This window comes from Idiotropiscis lumnitzeri, chromosome 3 (assembly GCF_059441095.1).
Source record: "Idiotropiscis lumnitzeri isolate Australia: NSW breed Sydney's pygmy pipehorse chromosome 3, RoL_Ilum_1.0, whole genome shotgun sequence".
Lineage (NCBI taxonomy): Eukaryota > Metazoa > Chordata > Actinopteri > Syngnathiformes > Syngnathidae > Idiotropiscis > Idiotropiscis lumnitzeri.
This window is the reverse complement of record NC_142393.1, coordinates 4,810,945-4,824,132: the sequence shown is the minus strand read 5'-3', so window position 1 is coordinate 4,824,132 and position 13,188 is coordinate 4,810,945.

Sequence of the window (13,188 nt, the reverse complement as noted above, 5' to 3'; positions counted from 1 at the left end):
TTTCTCTGCACACAAAATAGTTGCTCTGAGAACTTGCATAAAGCTTGTAATAAGAAACTGATAATTAACAAATAATAAAATACAGGAGACCCCATTCTTAGTTAATATACAGGAAACAACTATGCATTATAAAATACATGAAGAAAAGGGGACGACAGTGTTTGCAGCTTGAAGTGAAGCGTTTTGAGACTTGACAATTTAGCGGTCTCTTCTGGGAGAGTGACGTCACGTATGAGCCGTGTCACATTTTGGCCGCAAAAAAAGTGACAATGGAGGAAGGAAAGAGATTCGTGTTTTCCAGCTGGAAATTCAGTCACCATTTGGAATTTGTGACAGCGAAAGAAAACAACGTACGTGGCACACTCTGTGCCGGTGACAAAGTGTTATTTAGGTTCAAAAACCCTACTTGTATGGCAAAAAAAAAAAAAAAAAAAAAAAAACGGCCAAGACAAAAAAAAAACATATGGATCCAGGGACATGCTGGGATGAAAATTCAGCCGGGAAATATTCATTGACGGTGGCGGAAAAGTAATCGTGGGTGGTGAGGTGATTTAGATTTTTTTTTTTTTAATTGCTAAACTAACTGAACTCATTTAATCCCAGCCTTTTTTCTTTTTGGACTTTTGACTGATTTTTCAAGGCCTACGGAATATTGTGTTCTAAAGATATAAAAACTTGGAGCTCTGACGCAAAGACGTATAAATACGTCTTCGGGAGGCAGGGACTACAATTTTGAAAATGTATATATATGTCATGGATTGAATTTGTTAAGTATTGGTAAAACCGGTTGCCTATTTTAATTTCAAGCGGGGTTGTCGGGATCTGCTGAATGTAACTCTTAATGTCACTAACTAGTTATTTTTAACTGTGGCAACACTGCCTGCAAGTGCGAAAATGCGGCAGATGCAGCAGACTGTTGCCTCTTGTCATCCGGTTGAAAGTAACCAACATTCATCACCGCTCCAGTGCGGGAGAACAAGGGGGAAGCTAAAAAACAAAGCTGTTGACCTTTTCCTCCCGACACGGATACGCTCATTCAGAAAACGCAACACACACAAACTAACGCAGGTGCTCAAGGCCGCGGCGTGAACGTCGGGAATGTTCTTGCGTCTCCTGGAGTCTCAGCACATGCAGTCCGTTGTGTCTCATTTCCTCCAATCCCATGTGGCCAACAAGTTCCCGTCTGCCCCGGAGTCACAGACGCACACACATCTCACACATGACATTGCAAGTGGCGTGGAGCAGCCCGGATAGGGGGGTAGAAAGGAGGAGGGGGGCAAAGGAAAGGCCTGCTCTGAATTATGCGCCGTTGCATGCACGCATCTGGAGCCTGGAACGCGTTTCCTCTGCAGCCGCGACGACCCCGTTCAGGTGACCGGACCCGTCTCTCCTTACACAAACGTGTGCTCGCCGGACTTCTATTATCTATTAATCCTCCAAACCATGCCCAGAGCTGCCATTAATCTTTCGCCCGCCTCCTAAAATATCATGTGAAGTCAGCGGCCTCTTGACCTCGGCACGCTGCTCGCAATACATCAGCCATCACGTCACCATCGGAGATCCTCCGTGACACACCGAGGGCCACTCCCGGCCTCCGAGGGCCACTCCCGATTTGCCGCTTGACGCCGTCGTATAGAGGGGAAGACGGCAGCGGGTTCTCACATTGCCCCAAAGGAGAAAGAGAGAAGCTCATTGATCTCGGCGTGGCCAATTGGAAGCCACCTGAACAAAAAGGTGAACTTGAACCGTAACACAACGGGAGCGGAGCAGGCGCCGAGCAGTCAAAGCGCTGCGGGCCAAGTGTCTGATGGGTGGCACGGGTGGCGGCATTGTGTACGAAGCTGGACACTGAGCCTCACAAACATCAGGTCACATGAACCAGCCAACTTCGAGGAATGCCCGAACCACGAAGGATGGCGTGATATTCATGCCTCTACTAAGTCCTTCTCAAATAGGGGGACATGAGTGACCCGGGGAACATGTTTTTTATGCTGAACAAGAATAAAGTGTAATTGCACATGCATTGCAGTAGGTGGCAGTAGTGCGATCATTTATTTTAATTTCAGGCAAATTGATGTCCTTCAAACACTTTCAGTGACAAACGAAACAAAAACATCTCAATAAAGTTCTTCTTAAGTAGGTTAATCTCTCCCTCTCCCCCAAAATATTGCAATTCTATTTCATTGTCAGGTCATTTAGACAGATTTAACATATATGACAAAGAGTACGTGTTTTTTTTCACTCTACCTTTAAGCCAGAGTTTCTCAAATACTGCGGCAGCCCCCCCCCCCAGGGGAGGGCATGTGAACCTGGGGAACATGTTTTTTCCCCACTGTTCTACAATAAAGTGTAATTGCACATCCACTCCACTATTTGGCAGTGGCACTCTATGCTGCAAGTATTGACTCTACGGTGTAGGTTTGTTTTTCAACGAAAATGCTATTATTTATAGTTGCGGCGGAGAGTGGGTGGTGGTGGTGGGGGTGCGCTAATTGTTTTTTTTTCTTGCTGGGGGGGCGTAACAGAAAAGAATTTGCCAGTGACTCAACAAATCCCACAGAAAAGCAAGGAAGGACAATACATTAGGTACAGTCGTGTCTTACTCTCATATTTTTCTGTTGGCAGGTTGTGCGTTTTTATACAGTACAATACTGTAGAGTGCATTTTTTTTCTATTAAAAAAATATTTTTGCTATTGTTGGGGGCTGCCCCCGCCCCCAGATGTATTTATTTACAGTGTAAAGTACCTTCTTGGGGACTTGGTTCCATTTAGCTCCCTGTAACATCAACCTTGATCATGGTGAATGTCCACTTCCCCAAGTCGCAATGGTCCAGGTGTGGCAGGTGGAAGCTTGGCTGCCGGGGCCCAACCTGCGGTGCAAAAGGCACACATTTTATTTGGGAACAGTCCAACTGGAGTAAGTTGGAGCCTTTGAGGGGCGGAGCGTGTGATGAATGGGTGTCAGCAGTGAGGGTGACAGAGACGATGGGGGAGTCAGCATCCTGCCGCTCGCTGTTTGATGGTGCTGACAGATCTCTGTTGGCTGGCGGCCAAAAGGGCAAACATTCACAAACATTGACGGGCGCGCGGCACCCTGCCCCGTATGGGAACCTCCCAGGCGATGGCTATCATGTCATAATCTCGCCCTGCCACTTGCAATCATCCAACATGCTCAGGAAATCAGCTCAGTTATTTAAAAAATAAATAAATAAATGCTTCTTTGCCGCGATTACATCACAGAACACGAAAGGTTTTTGCATGCCAAATCAGGTGCAAACTTAAACGGGCAAGATATTGGGAGGAGTCACGCAAATACATTCATTTAGCACACAAAATATCATTTATCCTATCTGAGATCCATTGCAGTGGCTTGTTTTGTGTCTTTTAATACCGCATCATAAAGGCAGGGGGCAGTATAACAGAGGCAGGGCGGGTTTTACCGACTCATAGGTCCTGGGGCTAACCATCAAATACAAGCCCCCCCTTCTCCAACCTAACTGAGATGCTCAGCTCATTTTCCAACGTTGAAAAACAGCTCAGCACGCATATTTATGTATTTCGGCAATTTTAACACATACAATAACCAACATGCGGAGTTTTAGCAAATCAGGCCCAACATTCCAAATCCACAATGAGCAATTTGGTCTTGACACAGGAAACACGATGACAAGCTCTCTCCAGTGGTTGCTAACAGAACTGAACCGGGCTCATAAGCAGACCAATACTTGAGCCACACGGGGAGAAAGAGATGGCGAGTAGGTGCGGCCGCACAGTCAAAGCAAACAGAGAAGACTCAGTTCGCAGGAGAAAATACCAGACCACGGGGTTAAATGTCTCTCAATCCGACATATCTGATTTAATACGCATTGCAGCAGAAGAGGAGGGAGCAAGGGGGGTGTCTACCAAATAAACTTTGCGGATATTAAAGGTCAAAGGGTTGTCTAACATGTGTTTTCTGACGACCAAAACAGACCAGCCAGTCACAGATGAGATGGAGGCGGCACATGTGCTAAAGGTAGAATATTCACTCAGAATCTGGAGACAACATGAAAAAGACCATATTATGTGACATTTACAGCAGGTATATATATATATATATATATATATATATATATATAAAATCAACACACCTATGTTCAAATGTCAGGTTTTTGTTATTAAAAAAAATGAAACCAAGACAAATCATTTTAAAACTTTAACTTTTGAAGCTCTGTCAATTTATTTTTAACGTTTGGAGAGGTAAAGTACCAACAAACAAGAACATGTGGTTGCAAAGGTTTGCACACCCTCTTCAAACTGAGCTTTGGCTGTGCTCAGAATCAACCAATCAAATCCGAACTAATGTCAGCACACACCTGCCACCACACCCCGATCAACGCTATTTTCCGACATATTCATAACCGCATAATCTCAGTTGTTTAGTTTAATACCAGCGAAGAAAGATTGAAAAAAAAATACGTTTCAGTTGTACAGTTTATTTAGTTTCAGTTTATTTTTTGTATCACAAAAACATTTGAAAATGCGTGCATAGACTTTTTATAGTCACTGTAACTAAGATCAGCCGAGAACAGGACCTCGACATATAACTAACATGTAACCAACATTTGCCCAAAACATAAATCTAACATACAAACAACAAACATCCCGAACATGCAACTAGCATGTAACCAAATCTTCTGTTCACATGTGTGAATCTACAGCATGTATCGTGTACATGTAAGTAACATACAAGGCGCTTCATGCTGTGAGTTAACATAAAGCTTGTCTGGTGGCGGCGTAGGCGTTGTCTCTGGAGAAGTCATCAGTTACATGTGGCGTTTGTGAAACTTTGGAAAGGGGGGGTGATGGGTGTACATTGTTACTGCCTGACAGACAGATTATTTCCACATGGCCTTTTTTAGTAGCCGTTATGATTGCGTATTTTCATTTCAATTGACTGCTGGTTTCATAATCATGGACTTGGATTTGCCAGGTGCCGATGGCGTCTTTGCAGAGAAACTTGTGCACAAGGAAGCTTGAAATCCAAATGCTTGATTTATTTTCATACTTAAAATGAATAGAATGAATCAAGGGCAAATTAAATTCACACTCTGCTGTATATTTATTTCAAAGAGCAAGAGTGAAGAGAGAGAAAATGCATTAACTGTTTATGGATAGAAACTGTACTGTACATAAAAATAAAATGGACAACATAAGAAAAGCTTGAAAAAAAAGTGCTACTGTCATTTGTACACTAGAGGTCAGCGTTTACAAGGAACTGGTGACTCCCTGGTTGCAGTACACATTTCTAGCCACTAAGGGTCAGTGTTTTATCAACAAAGATGAAGGCCAGTCAAGCTGAAGTCAGTTCGACTTAATATTTGAACTCACGCGCCCATAACTAACCAAATGTATAAAAAAACAGTAACTGTATTAGTTTTCTCCGTCATCACTTCACAATCGATCAAATTCTTAACCGCTTTTTAAGGATTTAAATTTAATGGACTTCGCGGAGTTCTTAATTACAGTTGGAAATTCGATTGATTTTAAAATACATTTCATTCACGTGATAATGGTAAGAATCGGCGCAACAAGCATTATAAAATAAAACATTCAACATCTATTCATGGTCCCCAAAATTAAATTAAATGAATTTAAAACGCTTTTGATCATGCATAAAAAGGGCGGCTTTATCAACATTTTAAAAAGGCAGCATGAATTGTAATCGTGGAAAAAAAGATGAACGACTTCAAGAAACGCAAGCTAGTAGTTTTCGGGCACTTCGCATCTACATGATGTCTGCACGGTGATTGGTTATTGATGACATCCAAACAGGAGGGACTGGGGGGGCTTGGAGGTTCTGGGGCGGGGGGCTGATGGGGTTTCGTTTAGAAGCAGCGCACGCTGAGTCTCCAGCTCGCAGCATCACCACCCAAAAAGTTTCGCACATTCACTTGGAGAAGTTGCGCGCTCCGCAGCCGGAAAGTGTCATCCCGATTGCACCGAACTTCTGGATCCGCTCGGAAGACTCCGTTGACTCGTCGTGAGCTTTTTCATTTGGCACTGAGAGGCCAAGTTTGACTTGAATACGCGTTCGAAGCGGAGATTTGGACGCCGGGAGAGGAAAACCGGCAGATTGGGTGAGTCGTGCATGACACCTATTTCATCAGAAATTAAATACAAATAGGTACAGTTTGGTTGAATCGCTAATATTACTATTACTACTAATAATAATTCGAATAATAATGATGATAATAATAAATTAATATAACTGATAATATAACACTTGCTATAATAGAGCACTTGCAATTATTTTGCATAGCTGTTTGTTTTCTACAGTTTTTTTCATGCAAACAAAATTGTGTGGATTTAATTAAAATTTAAGCTTTTAATACAGTTGGTGCTTTGAGCTAAAATTAACATTTGATGTATTTTATAAACCACACAAGTGATTGGAATGTGATGTGAATTTAGGAAATGTGTAAGGATGTTTAAATAAACACAGTCTAATTCTAAGTGGGTGCAACATTGAACTAGCGGTTAGCAATGTTGCTTCACAGTTCTTTGGTTGAGGGTTCAATTCCAGGCTCCTGCTCACCTGTATGGGGTTTGCGTGTTAATACACTTTCTTGCAAGAATCCCCAAAACATGGCAAGTTCATTGAAGAATTTAAAAATTCTGCTGGTGTAAATGTTTGCATATTGAGACTGGCTGGCAACCAGTCAAGGGTGAGTGTGCCCCACCTCTCCCTTGTGACTTTGATGAGGATAAGCGCTGAAAGTGGATGGACGATTCGAAATGGCCTAGATTGCGAGAGGCCACACACTGAAAACATGAAGGCTCATACAGGTCCACACGTAGAAGGAAAATGTTTCCAAGAAGAAGCTGAAAACCTTCCACAGATGGTCAAAGGATGTGAACAAATTAAGGGGGCCTTTCATGTGAGTCAGACTAACATGTGCAAGACGAGGGGGGTGTTCCCAAAAGTGTGATGGTCGTGTCACTTTCCTACTGTACCACCTCGAGCGCCTTCACTTGCTTTTCACACACTTGCATCCCGTGAGCCACCAGCACATCACAGTCCAGACAGGGGCAAAGATTAAAACAATCTGCTCGGTCTCTCATCCAAAGATAACAATAAACTGTCATAAGCCCCCCACTCACCCCCCCCCAACACATCTAAAAAGCAGAAAACTGAAAAGCAGCCTTGTAATCATTTAGTGCTTTGGGCTGCTTGAGGAGATACATGCACTTGAAACCCTCACATGCACTCGATGTCAGGAGCAAAAGATTTGACAAGACTTCTGAAGACCTCTGGGAAGCGGCTGATTTTTCCCTCTTTTGCTCCCGCTTTCCTTCTGAGAGACGCGTTGACGCAGAAGTTGTAATAAGACAAAACATGAAGCATGTGTTTGTGTGCATGTGTGTACCTGAAAAAAAAAGGGATGTGGAGGCGAAAGTCAGGGGAATGGTCCATGTCGACATGTGGTCAGCTGTCTTTGTCTTGCTTGAGGTCAACTTGTCTGATTCCTGGAGACCGGCAAGGTTGTGACTGTGAACGGAAAAAATAAAAAAACAAGTATAACGAAAATTGGAAAAAACATTTTTGTTAATGAAACAAAATAAATAAAAATACGTTAATAAAACAAAAACTAACTGAAAATACATCTTTGGGATGTAAAACTAACTAAAATGAACAATAATTAAAGTAAAAAAGTCATAAATGAGCTTTCAGGGTTGATCTAATGTATTTTAAGTGTATATGTTATTGTATTGCTGCATATCCATGAAAACATTTTTTTAGTTTACTTAAATTTATTACGTAGTACTTCATGACCATTTTTAAATCTTGCACTTGATAAACACTCCATCCATGTATTTTAAAAAAAAACAAAGATTAACACTAAATCTCATAAAAAATAATCTAAAACAAAGCATTTTTGAAAAAAAATATAATAAAAACTAATAAACTTGCTCTAAAAACTAATGAAAACTAACCAAAAAAAAGGTCAGCATGATCAACATGATGATGAACGAGAGAAATTGTGTCTGCACTGTAAAAATAAAACAAACATAAAAACCAGCAATATGGTGGGGAAAGTAAAGTGAATAGTGTTGAGAAGAAAAAAAATGTAAATGCTATCAAAGCCACATGTTCCCACTGCTTCGTTAATGTTGTGAAATGACTAAAAAAAAAAACACTAAATGAACAAATAAGTGAAACGATACACCTTAGTTGCATGTATGTGTGTCTTTTTTTTTTTTTTTTTTGTAAATTAGGTTTGGTTCTCGTTTCTCCATGGCGCTGATGTCCCACTTTTTTTTTTTTTTGCATCTTATAAGAGCCCAAGATTTTTATCAATCAGAATCTCAGGCTGCCAACGTAAATTTCTAGCCTATTTTGACAAAGTAGAAAGTACAGATAAACTCTGTTCTGTTTCTAGCATTGAAGTAGCTAACATATTGCGGGTAACAATAACGTAATCGTCTCTGACTCACACTTTTGATTTCCTACAAGTGATAAGTAGTGATCGCACTTTTGGCCAAACTTTGGACATGAGAGGGCTTTGAGTCATAATGATAATGACAATAAGGACCCACTCACTCCACATGATCCCTTAAATGCGGCGCGAAATATAGATTTTGCTCTCTAAGCACCACCATAAAGATTACAATACAGTAAAATAGTAGGTCCAAGTTTTCATGAAAAATGAGAAAGTGAAAAAAAAATAATAAAATAAAAAAACAGATGGAAAAAATATGACATCATTTTCTTTGATTGCACTGAAAATGTGAATACAAAAATTAATGGTAAATAAATAAAATTAAAATTTTATTTACTATACATGATAAGTTGTACTTTAAAGTTAAATACACAGAATGATTTTGTACTTTGCACATAAAGGTACATAAACCGATTGTTAAAACAGTGCCTTTTAACACGGCAACTACTTTGCTAATTAAAACAGACGAGATTTATTTAGCGTATTTTCTGCGCTCCTACCGGTGAAAGAAAAATCCACAGAAAAGCCGCATCGTTGTATTAGCCGCTTGGTTCAAAATCTAGGAAACGTAAAAGAAAAGTAGCGGCTTATAGTCGGGAAAAAAACGGAATTAAAAATGTTAATTATATCAATTTATTCTTTTTTTCCTTTTTTTTTTTATCATAAGAAATTGAAAATGGCCCAACTAGAATCTCAAGCAGGTTTGAACTGGATGTCAGATCATGTTTGATTGGTCCTATAAATTTCAACGTCATCTGCTCACCTTTATTTGCACACCAGCCACACACGCAATAAACAACTCGCTCCCTTCCGAGCCGCAGTCTATTTTAGACTCGGCTTTCTTTTACGGGACCACTATTATTCAAAGGAGAATAGGTGGCAGGCCCGACCATAAATTCCAGCAAGTGGCCCTTGCGAAGGGGTGCGCTGGCGAGGAATTGACAGAGATTTTACTCTACTGCGCCGTGACCTTTTGGGCTGAGACGCACGGTCGTTTGTTAGGGTGACAAGAGCGCCGTTCATAATTCAACGTTGAAATTCATTATTATTTCCTCAGCCCGATCTCATCTGATTTGTAATCTGGAACTGCAATTGTGCGCTGGCGGGATCGTTGTTCATGTGGGCTTACGGAACGCTTGCATATTTGCGTGTGTGCGCATGCGTGCCACTCACAGCTGATCGCTTCGCCGCCCTCTACGGCACTCAGAGAGCTTGAGTTGAAGCTAAAAGGGCAAAGTAAGCACATCCATGGTTATGCAAGTAGCTTGTTCGTCGAAAGTGAAATTAATATTATGTATTTCTATTTTGCAAATTAGAGTGGGTTACAACGAGATTGATTTATAAGCAGTCACATCAATGAAAGGCTGAACAAAATCGGATGTTACAAGCACTATACTAGACGGGGATTATTATTACATCATCAAAATTAAATTAATTATGAATTAATAATTATTAATAAATTAATTTAAATGCAATTTTAGGAATCCCTTTGTATATTATGGAACATGCTTTTTTTTTTTTTTTTGTAAAGCCTATCCCAGCAATTTTTGGCCAGTAGGCGGGGTACACCCTGAACGGGTTGCCAGCCCATCGCAGTACACTAGAGTGTAATTGCACCTCCACTCCAGTAGTTGGCAGTGGCTCATTGTCTCAAGTATTAACTCTACGGTGTGTTTGTTTTGCAACGAAAATGTGGTGGTGAGAATCGTTTTTTTATCTTGCAAGGGGAGGGGGCGTAACAGAAAATAATTGAGAAAGCACTGCTCTCAGTCATCGATGACAAATCCAGCCCTGGAAGGTCGCCGTCGTGCACGTTTTCCACGTTCCATGTTTTGAGCCTGATAATAATCCCAATCATTTGAATCACGGGAGAGATGACAAACATGCAGGAAAGCATTTTGTCATCGCTAAATTGCCCTCCTGCGTTGATGTCTTTCAGATGCTCGGCCATGGAGGCAACTCGAGCAGACGAGAAGAAAGACAAAATGGACGTCGGTGGTTTTGGAGACCTCCTAAAGAAGCCACTAGAGACCAGAGGTAACGTTCAACTTTCAGGGGGGGAGGAGGCAAATGTTGCCTTTGAGCGGCTTCGGTGGGCGGGGTGATGAAATAATCAAATATGCATATCAAAAGACGAAGCGCTTTGTGGCCTCGCAGTCAGGAGTCGTGAAGAAGCGGCAACGTGAAAGTGCATGACTAATGACTCGTGCTCGGCTTAAGAGCGCGTAAGCGCTGATCAATAGGCGACGTGGCGAGAGAAGACAGGTGAGTGTTTGGGTTGGACAACTCAAGGACTGATGAGCGCAGTGGTCATGATTTAAACATTGACATACATGCGGGATGAAAGGCAAGCAAATTCCAGCGCAAAACCAACTAGATGGCGGCCGTGTGACGATAAAACTCCGGAAAGTTGCAGCCGGGATGCAGAGGAGTGTCTTTGAGGAGGTGTGCCAAGCGCTTTACGCCACTTTTGAAGTGGAAATGATCGGTTCTACGAGGCCCCCGTGCTGAAGAAGTGGCGCTTTTACAAGCCAAGCTGGACACGACCTTGTTGAATATTTCAACGAGGCCGACGCCGAGGGCGGCCATGTTGCTTGTGGTATTCTGAAGGTCATGTGACACCCACGCAGAGATCGCGTGTTTCCTGGACTGATGAAAAGTGTGCATCAAGCGTTTCGTGTGTTCTCCGACAGAGATTCGCTAATCTTTTGGGGCCACTTAGAACAAAGGACACTTTCTCAAATAATGGACGAAACAGACCCAGACTTCCTACTGAGCGCCAGAATTTAGCGGAAGAGGCCTTTTGGTCTGGCAGACAACAATCACGTCAATAATAGTGGTGAAAGTAACATGTAGTCCTCCTCAATATTAGTTTCAAATGTGTTACTTTAGCACAGGCGTGGGCAAACTACGGCCCGGGGGCCACATGCGGCCCGTTAAACGTTTTAATCCGGCCCGCCGAACTTAGAAAAAATTAAATGAATAATAAAATGTAGGAGTGAACCTTTTGTGGAACTAGAACAAATGTACCAATGTAACAAAGGCAGCTCAGATTTGATTGAACAAATACAATTTAGTGTTAAAAGTGAAAAGGATTCAGAATACTTTCTATGTTTACACTATCGTACAAGACAAAATTTTAAGTCAAAGACGGAAAGAAAAAAAAAAAGCATCAAAACACTTAAAGGTCGTGAACATTTATTTGACATGGATCAACCTACCAGGAGATTAAAGAAAAAAAAATGGATCTTTGACGTGTTTAGCCGTCAATGGCAGTAAATGAGTTAAAAAGCATCGGCACTCTTCAGCATCAATAGCAAATCTTGCAGTATCACGCACCAACATTTTCCAAATATTTTCAATCGTCCCTTTTTTCCATCGACAGACCATATTGATTCAACATCATTTATATATTAACATAAACAGTAACCAGCTCATTTTAAAACCAGTTTAAAACTCATCCTCGTTAACGGTGCCTTAATATATTCAAGCTTTGACTTGTGAATTTATTAGCCCTTATTATGTCTCTCACAACAAAGTTTCTGAATTGTTGGAGTTGCACGTGACATCGTCCTCCATTTTTTTTCCTCTCATAGCGGAGGTCCTCCAAAATGTCTCCTTGCCAAGGATGGCGCTCCAGACAATCAACGGAGCCAATGGCTCAGCCTCAATGTTAACTTAAGGCTAATAGATTTCTCCTCTCTTTCAAAACAATCAACCAAAACTTCAAAAATCAACCCCCACCGCTGGCAGAACAAGTTTTTTTCCCCCTCATTCGAGTGCCGCATCTTACTTTTGCCAATCCAAAACCTCACGACTCCAGTTTGAGAATGTGACATAAGTGCTTCACAATAAAAGTCCTCCTGTTTTTTTTTGTGTTTTTTTTGGGCTTTCATTTGAAGTGAACAACATCACAACACGCCGGCTGCAGCCAATCAGATAGCAGCTGACAGAGTCATTACTTACGGAATTTCTCGGCATTATTGTCGCTCTCGCCAGGCGGCGCCTGATAAGTGAACAGCCAGACAGGGCGAGGTCCTTGAGGCCCAAGCTAATATACGGCAGCCGTTTTTATGGAGGAGGGACGCTACCTATGTCGTGCCCACCTCGAAGCCTCCGTGTCGGCTGTTTTATATTCGCAGGCCCGGGTTATTTATTTGGAACAATTTCCTCTCTATCACAGAACGCGGCTAATGCCCAGTTTTAATACCTTATTTACACATGGAAACGTGTGCAGAGGGGAGGAAAATGAATGGACCCCCGCTTGCCGCTCCGATCTGTTATATCGCAGTTTAACAATCTGGATTGCTAATAGAACCATTTATCATGGAGCACTCATTTATTCCACGGGAGCGGCCCAGGTCTCGGTCCCAGAGGCCTATGGAAATGGGGTGCATGTAATGAAGCTCAAGCGAGAGTCACTTTGTTTAAAAAAGTGGAGATGCGGCGCTCTGAGTCAATTAGAATGGACCCCGGTGCTCCCGTTCCCCCCCCCCCCCACAACAAGGGCCGCACCGCGACCGGCCTAATTCAATTGCATTTTCAACACGCAGGAAAGCTCAAGTGACGGGAAAATAAAAGTGGCTCAGTGACCCAAGTTTGGGGTTGTTTACCCACAATCCCCCAGCTGGCTTAAGTGAATTTATTTGATAGGGAGGGTGCCGCCTCGCCAGAAGCAAAAATCTGAAATGCCCTGTAAAAAATA